This window comes from Thamnophis sirtalis, unplaced genomic scaffold, assembly GCF_051295495.1.
Source record: "Thamnophis sirtalis isolate CommonGarterSnake01/CBP01778 unplaced genomic scaffold, rThaSir2_p1.2 scaffold_11, whole genome shotgun sequence".
Classification (NCBI taxonomy): Eukaryota; Metazoa; Chordata; class Lepidosauria; order Squamata; family Natricidae; genus Thamnophis; species Thamnophis sirtalis.
Window position 1 is genome coordinate 17,380,655 of NW_028261391.1, and position 18,238 is coordinate 17,398,892.

Here is an 18,238-nt window from a genome sequence, read left to right on the forward strand (position 1 = left end):
GCAAAATTAATATTGCATCTTGCTTAACATGAAATTGCTCAATGGGGAATTGAAGTATGGAGTAGTTGGGGAAATAAAGTGATAATTGCACATATGGCTTAACAGGACACTTTGGGACATACTATACTTTCTTTATAATAGAAACAAATAGGGACTTAATCATAAACAAAATAATTTAAATAAGTATATTGTGCGCTCAAACTAAATCTTGGTAAATTTAAAGTCACTCATGCATATTATGAAACTCTGTATTAATTCTTAACATTCTGGAGCATTTGCATTTTGCTAAGTATGCTAATTTACAGTATGTTGCTTGAGGTTTAAGGAATAAACTACAATTATGAACTCTTTTATATTAAGTTTCATGTGGCAACATAGCTATATTGTTTTATTGATAACGAGTTTGATCATGTCTAGAGTTGACTACATAGTATGGGGCCAGCCACTTAGAGTTAATATTATTGAATTTTGCAGTTCCAATTGGGATATTCATGCAAGGAGTCAAGATGATGGCCATAACTGTATGTCCTAAGCTTGACTCTGCCTTATATGCATCACAGGAAAGAGACGATCAAGGAGCAGTGATTCTTAATCTCAGCAATCCTTCTCAACATGCTGACTAAGGAATTCTGGGAGTTGAAGTCCCATCTTAAAACTGCTGAGGTTGAGAAAAACTGGCTTAGACAAAGAGCAGAAGTGGGAAAGTAGGAGAAACAGAATGTCTTTATTCTTCCATATTACCAAGCGAAGACTTTGCTAACTAAATTGGAAAGCTTCTTTTATTGGACTGGCAGGACACTCCTGACTTTTATATAAGTACATATACAGCTGCTGGGCAATTCTGGTTTTGACTTGAAATATTTCATGTTAGACATATTTCTGTATTTGTTGCCTCAACTCCCTAAGGCTTTAAATAGTATGTTTTATATAACTGTCCTGAAATGGTTTTAAAATATTTTAAACTAAATATGAAACAAACTTTAGTTATAGAGATGGAAAAAAATAGAAACTTCACATGCAAAATCTGCTGCAATAATATATCACATAATATGTTAATATCCCAATTATAGTTTGTTTTAAAACATCATAATTTCTCAAATGATTTCTCCATGAAGAACATATGCAGCTAGACATTTCATTTTAGTTCTATTGGTATAAGCATACTTTTATCAATGAAAACCACATTTCATTTTAAAAAAATGGTCAGGTTTGGTGGATTTCTTGTTGGACACATTTTTTTGATAAGTCTTTTCTCTCAAAAGATTGATCACAGTTTTTACATCTAAAATGTTATAAGTATGCCATAAGAAATCTTCCAAGTTCTGGCTATTTCTTGGCATGCTACAATTCAGAAAACAGTTAAGAGGTTCCTTCCCATGTTAGACAGAGTTTTGGCCTTTGCAAAGCTTAATGTTTCCGTGAGTGCTAGTTGAAATGTTAGCTGGAAGTTTATTTTCTGTACTTTCTGGATGAGACAAAACTACCCTTCAGACAGAAATTAGGTTAGCCATTAAATATTGCAGTTTGATTTTTGATTTGATTTTGATGGTTGCCAAGCATTCAAATTTTGATCAAGTGACCATGGGGATGCGGCAACAGTCATGTGAAAATTTAGCCATAAATTACTTTTTTCCCTGTAGATATGGCGGGAGGAGCTACAGCTGGGTTTAGTCACAGCCTGATTGGTCCAGAGACTGAGGGAATTTTCTTAAAGTATCCTTCCTTCCCTATTGGCTCCTAGTTTCCTCTCAGTCTTGGGTCCAAACACTAGTTTTGGCTCCTTGAGGTATTGATTATTATTGAAATTATTTGTATTCTGATTCGGTTAATTGGATATTCTAAATTTTAAAATTTCGGACTACTGGCCATAGAGTCTGCCTTGTCAGATCTCATAAGGGGGTAGGAGTCATCTGGTCTCCTACCTCTGGGCCTGGAGGTGCTCTGCCCAATCCCTGGGTGCGCAGGGGTGACAGGCTCCCACTTTGCAACTGAGGGAGAGAGAGAAAGAGTTAGAAGCTTCAGGTAGGCATTGTTTTTCTGGTCGGGAAGTTGCCTACAGAGTGCCGCGGCTTTAATAGCCTTGCCGTGGCTTCAAAAACCTTGTGCGGCTCCGGAAACCTAGCCACCTCCTCAAAACCTCGCGGCTCCCAACAACCTTGCTGAGTGATCATGGGGATGCTGCAACAGTCATGTAAAAATTTAGCCATAAATTACTTTTTTTCAATGCAGTTGTAATTTTAAATGGTCACTAAACAAATGGATGTAACTTGTGGACTACCTTTATAAAGAGCTGAGGTGGTGCAGTGGTTACAGTGCAGTACTGCAGGCTACTTCAGCTGACTGCTAGCTAAAGTTCGGCAGTTCAAATCTCACCTGGCTCAAGGTTGACTCGGCCTTCCATCCTTCCGAGATGGGTAAAGTTGGGACCCAGATTGTTGGGGGCAAAATGCTGACTCTGTAAACCGCTTAGAGAGGGCTGTAAAAGCACTGTGAAGTGGTATATAAGTCTAAGTGCTATTGCTATCAGTATGTTTGCATAGTTCCGGAAAGAAAAACTTGGGTGTGCATATAAGCCCTCTTTCCAGTGATTCCATAAACCCAGCTGCCTTCAAGAGCTTACTCTTCCATGTGAAGATCAGAAAAAAAATCTGTAATTTTGTAGCAACTTGTTTTGGGAGTTGAAAGTACTATATGTAGTTGTAGAAATTTTCATTACTTGGAATACTGCCACCAAGATTTTAGCTAGGTACACAGGGACATTGGGAATAAGACTGTCATGTCTCCTTATTCACTTTGGTTAAACAGAATTGGTTCCAGTTTGGGCTGGAACAGGTGGTACAGACAAACCACCATGTAACTTCATCCATAGGTGCATGACTATGAGGAAATATGTATGTATTTGTAAGTAAAGGTAAAGGTTCTCCTCGCATATATGTGCTAGTCGTTCCCTACTCTGGGTGGTGGTGCTGTTCTCCGTTTCAAAGACAAAGAGCCAGCGCTGTCTGAAGATGTCCCTGTGGTCATGTGCGGCATGACTAAATGCCGAAGGTGCACGGAACGTTGTTACCTTCCCACCAAATGTGGTTCCTATTTTTACACGCTTTTCAACTGCTAGTTGGCAGAAGCTGGGACAAGTAACGGGAGCTCACTCCATTACGCAGCGCTAGGGATTCGAACCGCCGAACTGCTGACCTTTCTGATCAACAAGTTCAGCATCTTAGCCACTGAGCCACCGCGGCCCTTCATGTATGTGCAGTATGCCATATTTGTTGGTAGAGATAGCTGGGAGCAACTTTATTTTTTGGGGGTACCAGTTGTACTTTTTTCAGCCATGATCATAGGAAACATTGAAGCTGCCTCAACGTACTCCCTGGTCCATGCTTCTCTCTGTTTCTCCCTATGGTCATGAATTATGCACATGATCATAAATTGCCCATGCAATTCCTGCTTTCTTCTTATTTCATACATGCACAATCAGATGCAGTAGGAAGAAAGGAGGAAGTGAGTGCAAATTTATTTATGGTATTTCCTCAAAATGAGGAGAACCTATAATGTGAGTATCTATCAAGTGTTTCAGTACCAGTACATTACCTTTGACAGTTTTTCCAATTTAACTACAAATTAAAAAATTGCCTATACTTCTGTTTATATTTGTCCCTAGTGAGGTAAACTCATATAAAGATTCATTGAGAGCAGATTATTTATAAAATAATATATAATATTTTATTTTTTATATATAAACAGTGGTACTCCCTAGGTACAGTGTAGCACAATAAAATTGTACATGTAAAGATGTCTCAGTTACTAGAGTGTGTAAAAACACTTTGTTTGCATATGAGATTCATTTATACAATGGAATTCCTGTAAAAATGCTTTGATCTCTAGTTTTTAATCAAGTTTGCTATACTTTCCTGGGAAATGGTATGTTGCAGTGAACAGTAAACACTTGATATATATAAAAAATCTACATTTAAACCTAAGTTTATTGAGTGACTTGGGCTAGTTATATCTCAATGTAATCTTATTCACAGATCTATTGTGAAGATTAAAATTTTTGATCTTGATGCGCTTATCAAATAGATACAGCAATAGCACTTAGACTTATATACTGCTTCACAGTGCTTTATAGCCCTCTCTAAGCAGTTTACAGAGTCAGCCTATTGTCCCCAACAATCTGGGTCCTCATTTTACCGACCTTGGAAGGATGGAAGACTGAGTCAACCTTGAGTCTGGTGAGATTTGAACTGCCAAATTGCAGGCAGCCGACAGTCAGCAGAAGTGGCTGGCAGTACAATATTAGTAATATTCAAATTAAATAATAACTATCTCTCAAAATATAAAGATTTGTCCTTTTGCTTTCCACTAATTTATTTTCTATGTGAGCATCCTTAAGTTGTAATCAGTTCTGTAAGAGGAATGGCATTTGGATTGATAGTTCAGCCCATTAAACAATATTTAGAAGTGAAGGAACAGTGAAATATATGACCACTACTGTGTCACTTCTTTTTGACTAGGTCTGGTAAACTCTGCGTGTTTCCAATTTTTATATGACTTTTCAGAAAGGATCTCAGTGTTCCATCAGGTTACTTAGCTCCATTTAATTTGAGGCATGTTTTTAGATATCATCTAACCAAAAGAACAGAAGTATATATTATGTTTTGTGTGCATCAGTTAACCAGAACTTGAGCAATATGCTGGGTAGATGTGCTTTAATGTTTAACTAATAGATTGTTATCCTTTGTTGGGAGACAGTGGAATAGTCTACATTTTAACCTCTGCACAAAGCAGAACTTTGACTTTATAAAATTAATGGCTTGAAAAATTCACTTGAAAGATTGGTACACTGATCTGAAAGGAAGAGATGTGCACCAGAGATTTTCTGTTCCAACTACCTGTCTTTAAAAACAATCTCCTATCATACTAAAGAATCTCTCCAATAACAATTGTTCTACTAGTTTCCTCATTGAGAAGGCATGTTACCTCTGATCCCATTTTCTCCTTTCCCAACCCTTGTTTATAAATCAGCCGTAGTTCCTAATATTAATCAATGCTGAAAATATTTGATTTAAATGGTGGTGTTGGGTGAACCTGATATACAAAGCAGAGTCATTCTCCACTGGAGAAAATTTTGTTGGTGGGACTGGAAATCAGACAAAATTTCTCTGGTCAAGTGTGAAACCTGAATGAAATCTGGTTCACACCAGCTGGCCTGGATGGCCACTCCTAAATGGCCTGTTAGAGTGGCTGATATCATCGGCACTATGAAAGCCCACGTAATTGGCCCACTTCCAATCTTTGGAAGCTCCTAGTTTTGCTGTTGTATTGTCTGACTGTTTTTCTGCTTGCTTTTGAAGAAGGAAGTAGGAAATGGAATAAAAAGGAGAAGCAGGGATTTTCACACTACCCCTGAAAGTTGATGTGGGTTGGAGCCAGAATAGAAAGCAAGTTAGCAATGCCAATAGTAAGAAGAAGAAATGGCAATGGGAGCCTGTTGATTAAAAAATAGATGGAAATATATACATAATCTTAAAATAATAAAATCATTGACGTGGAAGTTACCAAAGATCTAAATCCAAACTTATACTCAATGGAAGAATTAAAAATGTGTAACTAAAAAGTGTATAAAAAGTTTGAAAAAAGATTGACAGATGGCTAAAATGTAGCCAATGACAGAGATTCCACCATCTCTCTGGGTAATTGATGATATTATCAAAACAGACCTGCAGTTAGGGGGCATTTCCTAGTATTTTAAATCTGTCTTCTAGTAATCCATTATTCTGTGTTTATACTCTTGACCTCCTTCTCGGTGTCATTCTTTCAGGATTTTTGAAAAGGGCTAGCATTTTCCCTCAATCTTCTTTTCTCTAGACTAAACATTCCTAATTTCTTCAGTTTTCATTCATAGGAACTGGCTTCTGCAGAAAGTTTAAAAGAAAGTTTGTGTAGCCACTGGAACTGTAATCCTGAAGTACTGTGGTTTGAACTATTGAAACCCTATTAAGAGATTTTGATTAAATAGAGACTACCCATAACAGTGCCTGGTGTCATGTCTTCAGTAAACACATTGAACCAATATTCAAAATCTTTTTTGAAGAAGTATATTAAACATAGTAAAAATGCCATTTTCATCTTATGTAGTCATTGGACATTGTTTTAATAATAATGTGTTGGATCCCCTGCTGGTTTTTGGCAAACTTGAAATTGGTGGCAATGTAGAGAGAGAGAAATTACACTAGAACGAACCTCCATCCTAAAAAATCTAAGAATCTCATACAGAAATTATACTTCTGCTGATGTAGCCTATAACCGAGGTGGCGCAGTGGTTAGGGTGCAGTACTGCAGGCCACTTCAGCTGACTGTTATCTGCAGTTCAGCGGTTCTAATCTCACCAGCTCAAGGTTGACTCAGCCTTCCATCCTTCCAAGGCGGGTGAAATGAGGACCCAGATTGTGGGGGCGATATGCTGACTCTGTAAACCGCTTAGAGAGGGCTGAAAGCCCTATGAAGCGGTATATAAGTCTAACTGCTATTGCTATTGCTTTGCTATTGCTATAACAGCATTTGTCCTTCACACATTCACTCACACTGCTCAGTCATATTCAGTTAGCAATTAATTACGATTCCAAGATGTTTGTCACATGTATTATTGCCAACCTGAACAGCCTGTTTTATACATGTGCATTTGAGTTCTGTTTTTTATGTTAAAAATCCCTTTGCACATTTCTTCTGTTAAATGGAAATTATCTTCCACCCATTTTTATGAGCTAGCAATATTGAAATTAAGATTTTTTTCCCTTAGTATTTACGGTATTTGCTATTTCACCTAATTTTGCATTATCTCAAAATTTGATAAAGATTTTCTTTAGCTCTTCATCTAAATAATTAATAGTAGTTACTATTACTAATTACAATATTAAAGGTATAAGAATGAACTTTCTGGAATGCCACTTGATAGATCCTTCCTCTGGTGTGGTCGAAATTACTGATGAGAGCTTCTTGAGTGCAGTTTCCAAGTCAGCTATGTACCCACTTAATTGCCAATATCAGAAACTAAACTAATCGTGTTACAGTAGATTATTGTTTCACATACAAATTAACTTCCTGGATTTGTAAAGGAAATTATAAAGTAAGTGCCAAGTTTTTTCAGTATAGCCTAAGCATTTATTTTTATTTTTTCTGTTAGATTGATATTGTATCTTTTGTAGAGGAGTTCAAGGCTGCATATCTAATGCTGCTTCTTCCTATTTTCCCCACAGCATCTGTTTGTCAGATAGGTGGCTTTGAGAAAAGTCCTTAAGAAATTGGAACCCAATATAAACCCATATAATTGATGCAAATATACCTGCTAAATGCTACATATGCTAAATGGATTTACAGAATAGCAGAGTTGGAAGGGACCTTGGAGGTCATCATGTCCAACCTTTTGTTTGAGTGTTAGTACTCTATACCAGTGGTCTCCAACCTTGGCAACTTCAACTCTGGAAGTTGAAGTCTACAAGTCTTAAAGTTGCCAAGGTTGGAGACCACTGCTCTATAGCATTCCATACAAATGACTGGCAAATCTCTTCTTGAAAACCTTTGGTGATTTCCTCTCACAATTTCTGGGGGCAAGTTGTTCCACTGATTAATTGTTCTGTCAGGAAATTTCTCCTTAATTCTAGGTTGGATCTCTCTTTGATAATATTTCTTCTCCTGCCCTTGGGTGCTTTGGAGAATAGGTCAACCCCACATCTCAGTTCCTAAAATATTAAAAGACTGCTATCATGTCACCCTAGTCCTTCTCATCATTAAACTAGATACATCTAGTTCCCACAACCATGCATGGTAAGATTTAGCCTCCAGTTCCCTAATCATCTCTGTTGCTCTTTTCTGCTCTCTTTCTAAAATCTCAACATCTTTTTTTTTTTTTTTTTGAATCATGGTGATTTCATGATTTTCTCTTCTAGAAAGAACTGGAGTATTATAGTTCCCTACTTCCAAGATTTGTCTTGGCAAGACAGCAGGAAGAAAATTGTAATTGATAAAGCTGAAGGCTACCAAAGTTCAGGAGAACCAGTTATGGTTACATTTTATCAGTCTACAAGCATAAGTCATCCAGAAGACTAAAGCTGTTTCTGATCTCAAACAGGATCCAACATAGGAACCAGCTTGAAACCAATCCACAATCAATCTAGTAAACGTTAATTAAAAAGAAAGATGGCACCTTGGACATCGGGTGCAGGGGCGGGGAGGACACACGAGAGAAAGGTTGATTGGCAAAAATAATGTCACAGACATATGATGTCATTCTGGCTTATAACCAACCCCACACCACTAATTCTAAGAGTGAGCTTTCCCAACAATATCTGGTGAAAAGCCTTTCCCATCCCTGTTTGCTTTCACCGAATAGGTTGCTGACTTTGGGGCAATCATTTTTCATCCATCTCTCCCCATCCAGAAGAAATGAAGAATTCTTTAATGGGCTGACTATATCTTATTTAGATTTATTTATTGGATTTCTATAGCTGCCCACTTCCACAAGTGACTCTGAGCTGCCGTAGAAATCAAATAAAACCAATAGATAAATTTATTACGGTAAATAAAAGGAATATTGTAAGCCATGCGATGCAAGATTCTTTTATTCCATAGCCGGCGTGAAAGAGCCTTGACTGCAGCATAAGTAAACTTTCAGGCTGGCTAGATGTCTCTTTCTGTCAGATGCCATTGCATCAGACTTAAAGCCATTTGTCATCCCTGAATTTCATTATCTGCTCCTTCCCTGTCTTTCAGTCTCACTTTGCTAGGACATTTGTTCACCGTTGACCTCCCTGACAAATAATACACCTTAATTATGTTGGCAAGAGGGATATGTCATTCCTGGGCCACTTTAATTGTCTATCCGACAGGCGTCCTGCTGCAGCATGAGGCTTTCATGGTATATTTTGACCATTTCAATTGTATGTCTGCCCCAGCCTTTCGTTTTCCCTTTCAGATCAGAATAAATCACATTTTTTAATAGAAATAACATCAAAGACTTTTATAATTTTTACTTTATTGCACACGAATGCATAAATGTAAATAATTTCCCCCCCTAAAATATCTTACTTGATTGAACATGCATCAGAATGCACACTTCATGGGGAAAACGTCTGGACAAATGTAAAAACGGTAAACCTTGAATTGGTTTGTGTGGAAAAATTGAAGCACAGAGATAAATGTTTCCTTGTGGAATCAGGCTGAAAAAAATCCTTAATTTTGCCGCAGCTATTTTTTTAAAATACAAAACTACATTTCTGTACAGACAAAGAGCCATGGTGAATGGTTTATAATGGTAGAATGGTTATAATGGCTGATTGTTGATCTTTGATTACTAGTAGATATTTATTTATTACTTATCACATGTTTGCATATTGCCAGCTTGAAAGGGATTCTCTTGCATTTACGTGCATAAAAAAATAACCAACATAAAACCATAACATCTTAAAACAATCAAAACCTCATTCAGATAATTAAATAAAAACAATACCACACCCTCCCAAGCAATGGTGTACATGTAGCTCATGAAACCCTAAAAGCCCTACGACTCACAATACTTTTCACAAACAACAACAGAGTCGTTGTCATCTGAATTTCTGGAGCAGTGCCCTCCAAAGGATGATAAATATAATTAAGATAAGATAAAATAAGATAAGATAAGATACTTTATTTGTATGCCGCCCTTTTCCCTGGGGGGACTCAGGGCGGCTTACAGTTCAGGGGGAGGGGAGGACAAACCAAGTTACATATAAGACAATACATCATTAAAAGCACAACATTCATACTATTCCGACAGGGTTAAGGTCTTTAGCCCCAGGCCTGTCAGGACAGCCAGGTTTTAAGGGCTATGCGGAAGGTCTGGAGGGTGGTGAGGGTACGAATCTCCACGGGGAGTTCGTTCCATAGGGTTGGAGCTGCCACAGAGAAGGTTCTCCTCCGCGTGGTTGCCAGTCGACATTGACTGGCTGATGGAACTCGGAGGAGGCCTAATCTGTGGGATCTAATTGGTCGAGTGGAGGTGATTGGCAGTAGGCGGTCTCTCAAGTACCCAGATCCAATACCATGAAGGGCTTTGTAGGTGACAACTAGCTAACTAAGTAGTTAGATAGTTAAATAATTAAGATGACTAACAAAACCCGTATAATACCTTCTGAGAAAATGGTGCACAAGTAGACCAATTACCAAAGGCTCCAAAAATTACTATAGTTTTAGCATCCTTCCTCAATGTCAGCACAATAGGAATCATCTGAATAAGTGTCTTCCAAAGCACTATTTCTTAACTTCACCTATTTTAAGAAACATAGACTTCAACTACCAGAATTCCCCAACCAGTATGGTGGATGAAGAATTCCAAGAGTTGAAGCCCACACTCTTAAACTTCCTGAGGTTGAGAAACATTGCTCCAAAGGATAAGTGCAATTATCAGGCAGACCTATCTTTATTTTTATAAGGATACCTTGTACAGATTTATTTGTGGAGGTAGTGTCTTCATTTTAGAATGAAGGCTCATCTATTAAAATGAGGTTATCAATGGTGCTTAGTTCTGCTTTAAACAAAGGGCTCCTTTTTGTTTATTTCATTTCTGGTGTCTCCCTCTTTTGTTGCTTAAGATTGTTGGATCGTCCAACAGTTGGACACTTGAAAAAGGTTGACGCAAAGTCTTGTCACAGTAGCTTTAGCGGTGGAACTTTTAACATTGGGCAACGCTAAAGTCTTCTCCAAAGTGGGATATCAGATCAATTCCTATAAATTGGAGAATGAGAAGTGGTGTTATGCTGGCATCTTTTCTAAAAACAGCTGATTGCAGGAACATTGGCAAATAATAGCTGGATACAGCAATTCCTGTTCACTTATTTACTTAAAAATTATTACCTCCTCATTATGTCTAGCCTTAGGGCAGTTTACAACACACAATTAAAAGCAAAGTCATTAAAAACAGGAAATTGTAATACGGTATAATGGCAATTTCATTCCAGTGGAGGGAACTCAACTTTGCCAATTCCCAGTACTGAATAATTCTGCAAGGGGTGGCATAAACCGAACAATATTTTTCAACTTCAGTTTACTTTTTTCATGCAGTGACTTCAAATAGATGAGGAAGCTGATATAAGTTACTTACAATAAAATCATAAAAGCACATCCTGTTATTTCACATAATGGTATATGTATGTGTGTGTGTGTGTGTGTGTGTGCTTTTGTGTGTCAATGCCTATGTATACATCTATTTCCGCTGTTAATGCCAAGATATTTGGTATGCTTGTGTGGAAGTATTTTATATATTTATGACCTATGAAAAGAGATGTCTATGGAAGTTCTTGATTATCCAGGTTGTGGCAAATGGACTTGTCTTGTTTTTTCTTTGAAAATGTTTTGCTTCTCATCCAAGTAGCTTCTTCGGTTCACTTAAACTGAACTGAACAAACATGAAAAGAGATATTAAAAAGGCAACTGCATATTTTATTACTCCCTGTTTAGTTTTGCCTCATAATAATCTTGCAAAGCATGTCATATTCCATAAGTGGTAGTTATTTTGGTAGAACAACAGAGTTGGAAGGGACCTTGGGGGTCTTCTAGTCCAACCCCTTGCTGAAGCAGGAAATTCTATACCATTTTAGACAAATGACTGTCCAGTCTCTTCGTAAAAGCCTCCAGTGATGGAACACCCAAAACTATGAAGGCAAGCTGTTCCATTGGTTAATTGTTCTCATTGTTTAGAAAATGGGGTTTTTTTTTAGTTAGCAAATTGTCTTGACTAGTTGGTTCTTTGATTTCCATAACTCAGTGAGAACTTCAATCTGAATAGATCTTCAGCTAGAAGTGGGAAATGCAACTCTTTTACTCTTGCTCTTAGACCCTCATCATTTAGACTTTTAAAGGGTGAAAGCATGCTGAAATTAGTGCAAGAGACAAATTGATAATCAATGCAGAAGTTTGTAAATAATTATTGTGTACTCAGCCGATACCATTTTTTCAAGTACCCTGCAATTATTTCTCAGGAGTAGGTTCATGATGCATCACAGTCCAACTTCTTATATATTTAGTGTCCATTATTATAAACAATTACATGGAATGCTAGATAATCATTTTAAAATAATGCAGGATTTTGATGTCTACCCCAGTACAATTTCTACACTTTACCTATTAAAAACCAAAAGGACACCATGCCCTTTATATCTGCATTCCCAGGAACTACTGTATATTTAACCCAGCATAGGATAATCTGATTTGTTACGGTATCTAATATTTCACATTTCGGTTTCTCTGAATTCTCTCAATTTCTTATATTCAAGGATCATTTTTCTGTGGTCACTTTTCTTCCTACCTAGAATTTGTTTTACTGAAGAATGTATAGCCCTATTATTGTATCCCAGCTGAGTTCAGTTAGGGTTTGATGCTCAGCAGGAAAAAAAACAAACCTTTGCATGATGAAATATCTGTGTTCAGTCTCTGTCATCTGTTATCTCTAGTAATAAAAAGATCATGTAGTAAATGATGTGATTAATATCTCCCGAGGCTCTGGAGAACTGGAACAAGTCAGATATTAGAGGTTTGGTACAGATAAATTCTCCCATATGGTATAAAAGAGTTTCCTGTATTCCTATAGAGAGAGATACAGGTAGTCATCAACTTACGACTTTTCATTGAATGATGGTTCAAAGTTATGACCTCAAAAAAAGTGGCTTAAGACTTTGTTCACTTTTACCACCATCACATCACCTGCAATTGGGCACTTGGCAACTGGCTTGCATTTATGACTTTGCATATAAATATGCATTTATGGGTCATGCTATCCCAATTTGTGACCTGGTTAGCCAATTTGCAGCTAAACCCAGCAAGAAACACCATTTGGGAAGATGGATCCAGTTAAAGACCATAAAAATGTTTGTAAAATTGGGCCCAACTTGACTTACAACTACAATGATCAACAGCAGAAATGTCAGGCTCAGTTGTGGCCGTAATTTGAGAACTACTGCAATTGAGCAGAAGGATACATAGACTTCTGCTCAACTGCAGTAGTCTATGTATCCTTCCCCCCTTTCTCTCTCTCCCTCCCTCATCTATCATCTAACTCTATACTGCCTAATGAAGCTGGGCTAAAAGTTCAATTGGTGTAGGAGAAGGAGTGACAGAACCTGGGGGCAGAGTTAAAAGAGGCATCTGCCTAGAATCCCTATGTAGTCACAAGTGAACTAAGACCAATTTCCCTTGAATACTGTGGACCCTTATCTAACTCCAAGCATGTGCTAATTGTTAGCCAAGAAAATACCTTTGAATAGGCACGAGTAGCAATAAATCAGTTTAACTGGAGTATCTTATTTGGACCTAATCCTTTGCACCTGACAATTGGTTTATTCTTGGTTTATTTCATAATCCTTGATTAATGAAACTCTACTGTTTCATTCTAGAGTTATTTCTATAGAAATAAGTAGCAGGTGGATAGAATGATTTTCAGAGGATCCCTGAGGAAATGCAATAAAGAGATCATAAACATCATGCATTAGCAAGCAAACTCCTCTATGGCCTTCAACTAACAACCTAGACAAATCATTAGCTTTGTTGGCTGAGGAGTAATGTCTGTGGAGATTCTCAAATATTCAAGTCATGGTTATCCCAAGGTTGCTTTTTCCAAAGGCAACTGGACTTTCTTGGGGATTATTTTTCTTTGAAAATGTTTCGCTTGTCATCCAAGAAATGCCTTCAGTTCTTCTTCAGAATTGAACAAAAAGTTCAATTTTTCAAAGAAAAAGAAAGAAAGTCCTTTTGAGAAAAAGCACCTTTGGTGAGTAAAGTTGAGTGCTCAATCCCCATGGAAGGTAACCCACTAAGGAAGGTTAACTTACAAGAATGCATTTATCCTTTCAAGTGATGGTTTCCTGCTTGAATAACCGAATAACAGAGTTGGAAGGGACTTTGGAGGGGGGTGGGAGTCTTCTAGTCCAGGGGGTTGGACTAGAAAACCCTCAAGGTCCCCTCCAACTCTGTTATTCTGTTAATCTTTTTCTGAAGCCATTCCTCTTTACCAAGAATTAATCCAGTCAATTTGCCTTCAGGTCCTATTTTATGGAAAGTCAGGAAATGACCCTTTGAACCAGAGAAAAAAAAATCTCAAAGAACAATCTGAGATTAAGGTCAAACATAGAGGTTCACCAGGGGACCTTGAGCCAGTCAGTCTCTCTCAACCCAATCTATCCCACAGCATTTTTCTGGGGAAAATTGGAGAAGGAAGTGCTATGTATACCTGCTTGAATTTTGAAGGAAGGGCAGAATACAAATCTAACAGATAATTTTTAAAATACACTTTTTGTATGCCTTTCCTTGTTTGTATGTGATGCACAGAGAAGTTCATTGAGTACTATGGAGTTAACAGGGATTTCAGCAAACATGACAAGCTGTAAGGCCCCTTAATGAGCTTATTTTCTGTTGATGACATTTTAAATCAAGTTGAAAGAGTTTATTTCTTCTAAAGTTGTCATAAAAGTGCAAAAGCAGAACAACAAAAGGCAGGATAAAATCCAAATGGTGATGTTTTAAAGCAGATACATTGGAAAGTGTCACAGAGCAAGCAAACAAATAATCATCCGCCCCCAGCAAAAACGTTTTTCAGTATTTTGAAAAGACTTCCGGTTTCAATCGACTAATCCTTCTCAAGAAAAAGCAGAATGCTTCCGGCCAAAGATTAGTTTTCCCATACCCTGCGTGCATAAATCTGTTTATCAGGACAGGAGTGTTTTCTGCTAGCAAACATTCAAGTCCTTTATGATCTTAATCAAAACAATTAATGCATGCTTTGGTATTTGTTTGTTTGAAATCCTGTCATTTCCTATTTAGATGCAATGCCCACACAGCAGCAGTGTAACACTGCTTTTCAAAAATATTTAGCAAAGTTTCAAAATAACAACACTTAAGTTTTTTTTTTTAAATTAGAAAATCAGTATTTCGTGAGAAAAGCCTTGTGTGTTGCATACAGTATCTCACACATTAAAACAGGGTCTAGTCTAGTCGGTTGAAGAGAAGGACCAGGGGAGACATGATAGCAGTGTTCCTATATTTGAGGGGCTGTCTCAGAGAGGAAGGGATCAAGCTATTTTCCAAGGCACCTGAAGGCCAGACAAGGAATAATGGATGGAAACTGACCAAGGAGAGATTCAACCTCAAAAATAAGGAGGAAATTTCTGACAGTGAGAGCAATCAACCAATGGAACAGCTTGACTTCTGAAGTTGTGGGAGCTTCATCACTTGAGACTTTCAAGAAGAGATTAGACTGCCATCTGTCAGAAATAGTGTTTGGGCAGGTCCCAGGATAATGTCCCAGGATAATGTTGCAGGATCCAATCTGTGTTAGTCACTGGGACCAGAGGTTTAGTCTTCTGAGCTTTTAGATTCCATGTTAGCATTTCAGAAAAAAAAATCTAATCATCCTGCCCCGTGCATGACAACTGCAGTATGTTCCAGGATCCAGTTTATTTTTTCCCCAAGGTTTCAGATTCATTCTGGAGCCCATACTCAGATAACTTCTTTCTCACCAGAATGTGTATTCTGGACAATTCTGAATTCAGAATGAGTATTCTGGAGAATACTGGAGAATGTGTATTCTGGAGAATTCAGACTTTGGGATTCTGGAGAGTGAAAAGTTCCCTGAGGATGGGCTTCAGAATGAGCCTGAAAGTTTGGAAAAGAATAAACTTCTGGCCCCAATGATTGACACAAATTGGTTCCTGAAACATACTGCAATTGTCATGCATGGGACAGGATGATTATATATAATTTTTCTGAAATGCTAACATGAAGTACATAGGAGATAAATGGGAGCATTTCAAGGTGTGTGAAAAGGTAAAGCATAGCATGTGATCTATTGCAAGAAGTGAATGTTTGTCAAAAGAATAAAAAGTGGAGTCCTGTGTAGACGTATGGCTTTGCCCACTTTGTGGCATGAGAAGGAAAGATATGGGCATTTTTAAAAATTGTATGGCACATCTACATCATATTTTAGTAAAAAGAAATATGGGGGATAATAAAATACAAAGTATGAATATAAATTCTGAAATCTTAACAGGAAGGTTACAAACATATATCTAAGTTGCAGATGGTTTTTTTTTTTTTTTACTTGCCACAGTCAGGAAATCAGCAAAATCTCCATTATAGGTTCTGTTTTGACATTTTGTCACTATGTGTTGGATAGCTTGTTGGTATATGTGCGTGCAAGTGTGTGAGGCAGTTGTAACTTTGAGGATGGGTCGTAAGTAGCTTTTTTGCAGTCTGGTGAAACTTTGATCCTCATTAAGTTGAGGATTTTTTCTCTTAAACCTTTAATTTCTTTTCTCCAGGACCAAAATACAGTTATGTAAGTGCAGGAGAAATAGGAGGAGCTGGAAAGATTGGGAGCATGAGCTTCAGCATTACTATTGTATGGAACAAGCACTGCCTAATTTGCTTTTTTAATTTCGATACTAACGTCGTTCAAATCCAAGCAGCAATGTAGTTTGAAAAAGAAAGAATTCTTGCAATCAAGATTGAAATTACGTAGCTTCAAACTTTCATTCTTTCATTTTTATACATTTGAAGCACCATTTGAAACAAGTTCCTTGTCTGCTTATTCCTTTCTCTCAACAATGCTCATAACAATTTAGCAATTTGCAGTCCCGAAAAAGGATTTCTTTGCTTTTTTCTTCATTTGTATCCCCTCTTGATCTTGTTCTGGATGGTCCACAAAGAAAATGCTATTTTTCCCTTGTCCCAGGTATACCCTGTCCCTCTGCCAATCCATGTGACAAAAAACCCCTCCTAGCCAGAAATCAAACTGAAATTTTTATCTGGCAGCATACAGAAATATAAATCTCCATCAAGAACTGTCATAAAAGCTGATACCAGGAAAAAAAACCTGAAAAGGAAATACAGGAGTACCAAAATTATAAATTGGCAAGCAGTTCAAAGAACCACGAATGAGTTAGCTGTCACAATGCTGGGATACAAATACATGTGTTAAAGCCATTTCGAGTTGAGTTTTTACCTGTGCTGTCAATATTGGTAGAATGGTTAGGATATTGGCATTCCACTTGCAAGACAAAGTTATACAACAATTCTTCTTCTTCTTCTTCTTCTTCTTCTTCTTCTTCTTCTTCTTCTTCTTCTTCTTCTTCTTCTTCTTCTTCTTCTTCTTCTTCTTCTTCTTCCTCCTCCTCCTCCTCCTCCTCCTCCTCCTCCTCCTCTTCATCATCATCATCATCATCATCATCATCATCATCATCATCATCATTAAATGTATATTCCATCCATCTTGCCGAATGGTGAAATGTGGTGAAATGATTTTTACATTTATCTAGCAGTGTTTCTTGATAGGATGTTTACACAGGAAAAAGACCTACACCTGTGATGGTGAACCGATGGCACACGTGCCAGAGGTGACACACAGCGCCCTCTCTGATGGCATGTGAGCTGTCCCCCAGTTCAGCTCCGCTGCACATGCGTATGTGTCTCCTGCCAGCCAGCTGGTGTTCGGGTCTTTGCCACGCATGTGGGGGGGATGGGCCATTTGCGAGGGGAGCACCTGCACATGTGTGGGGGTGGACTGCATGTGGGGGGATGCGCATGTATGCAATGGCACCAGGCATGCACGGGGGATGAGTGCACATTGCATTTTGGGGGTTTGGGCATGCACACGCTTTGGGCACTCATTCCAGAAAACATTAGCCATTAATGACCTACACTGTAAATTCAGATGGAACCTTTACCAAGTTATTTGCTTTCAATAACAGAAACCTGTTAGTTTTCTGTATGAAACTCATAGAACTAAATACACCCATTTCCATGATATCATGGTAGCTTTCAGTACTTAGAATGGGCCTCTTTTAATTGTGGAAATGCCCATGATATAAAGAAGGACTTTTTTTAGATAAGGATTTTTTTTGGACAGCCATTTGCGTGAGTGGTCTAAGATGGTGCGTTTCAACTTCAGTGACTTTAAAATATGAGGGCTTCAGCTCCCAGAATTCTCTAGTCAGCATGCTGATTGGGGAATTCTGGGAGTTGGCCCACCCATGTTAAATCGCCGAGATTGAGAAATCAGGTCTGACCTGCTTAGTCTTTGAAGGGGAGATCCCACAGGAAAATCCAGGTCTAGTATAATAGGTCAAAGAAACAGCCCAGAATAAGTTTGGTAACTAATTACCTATTGCTGCAAAGAAAGCAGCATAGGCATATCTATGTATCACCAGGATTGAAGTTC

The 18,238-nt window shown here is 37.9% G+C and overlaps 1 protein-coding gene across 7 annotated transcripts in view; it reads left to right on the forward strand.

Moving 5' to 3' along the window:
- MECOM (MDS1 and EVI1 complex locus) overlaps window positions 1-18,238 on the forward strand; it is a 558,764-nt gene that overhangs the window by 157,424 nt on the left and 383,102 nt on the right. The window lies entirely within an intron of this gene.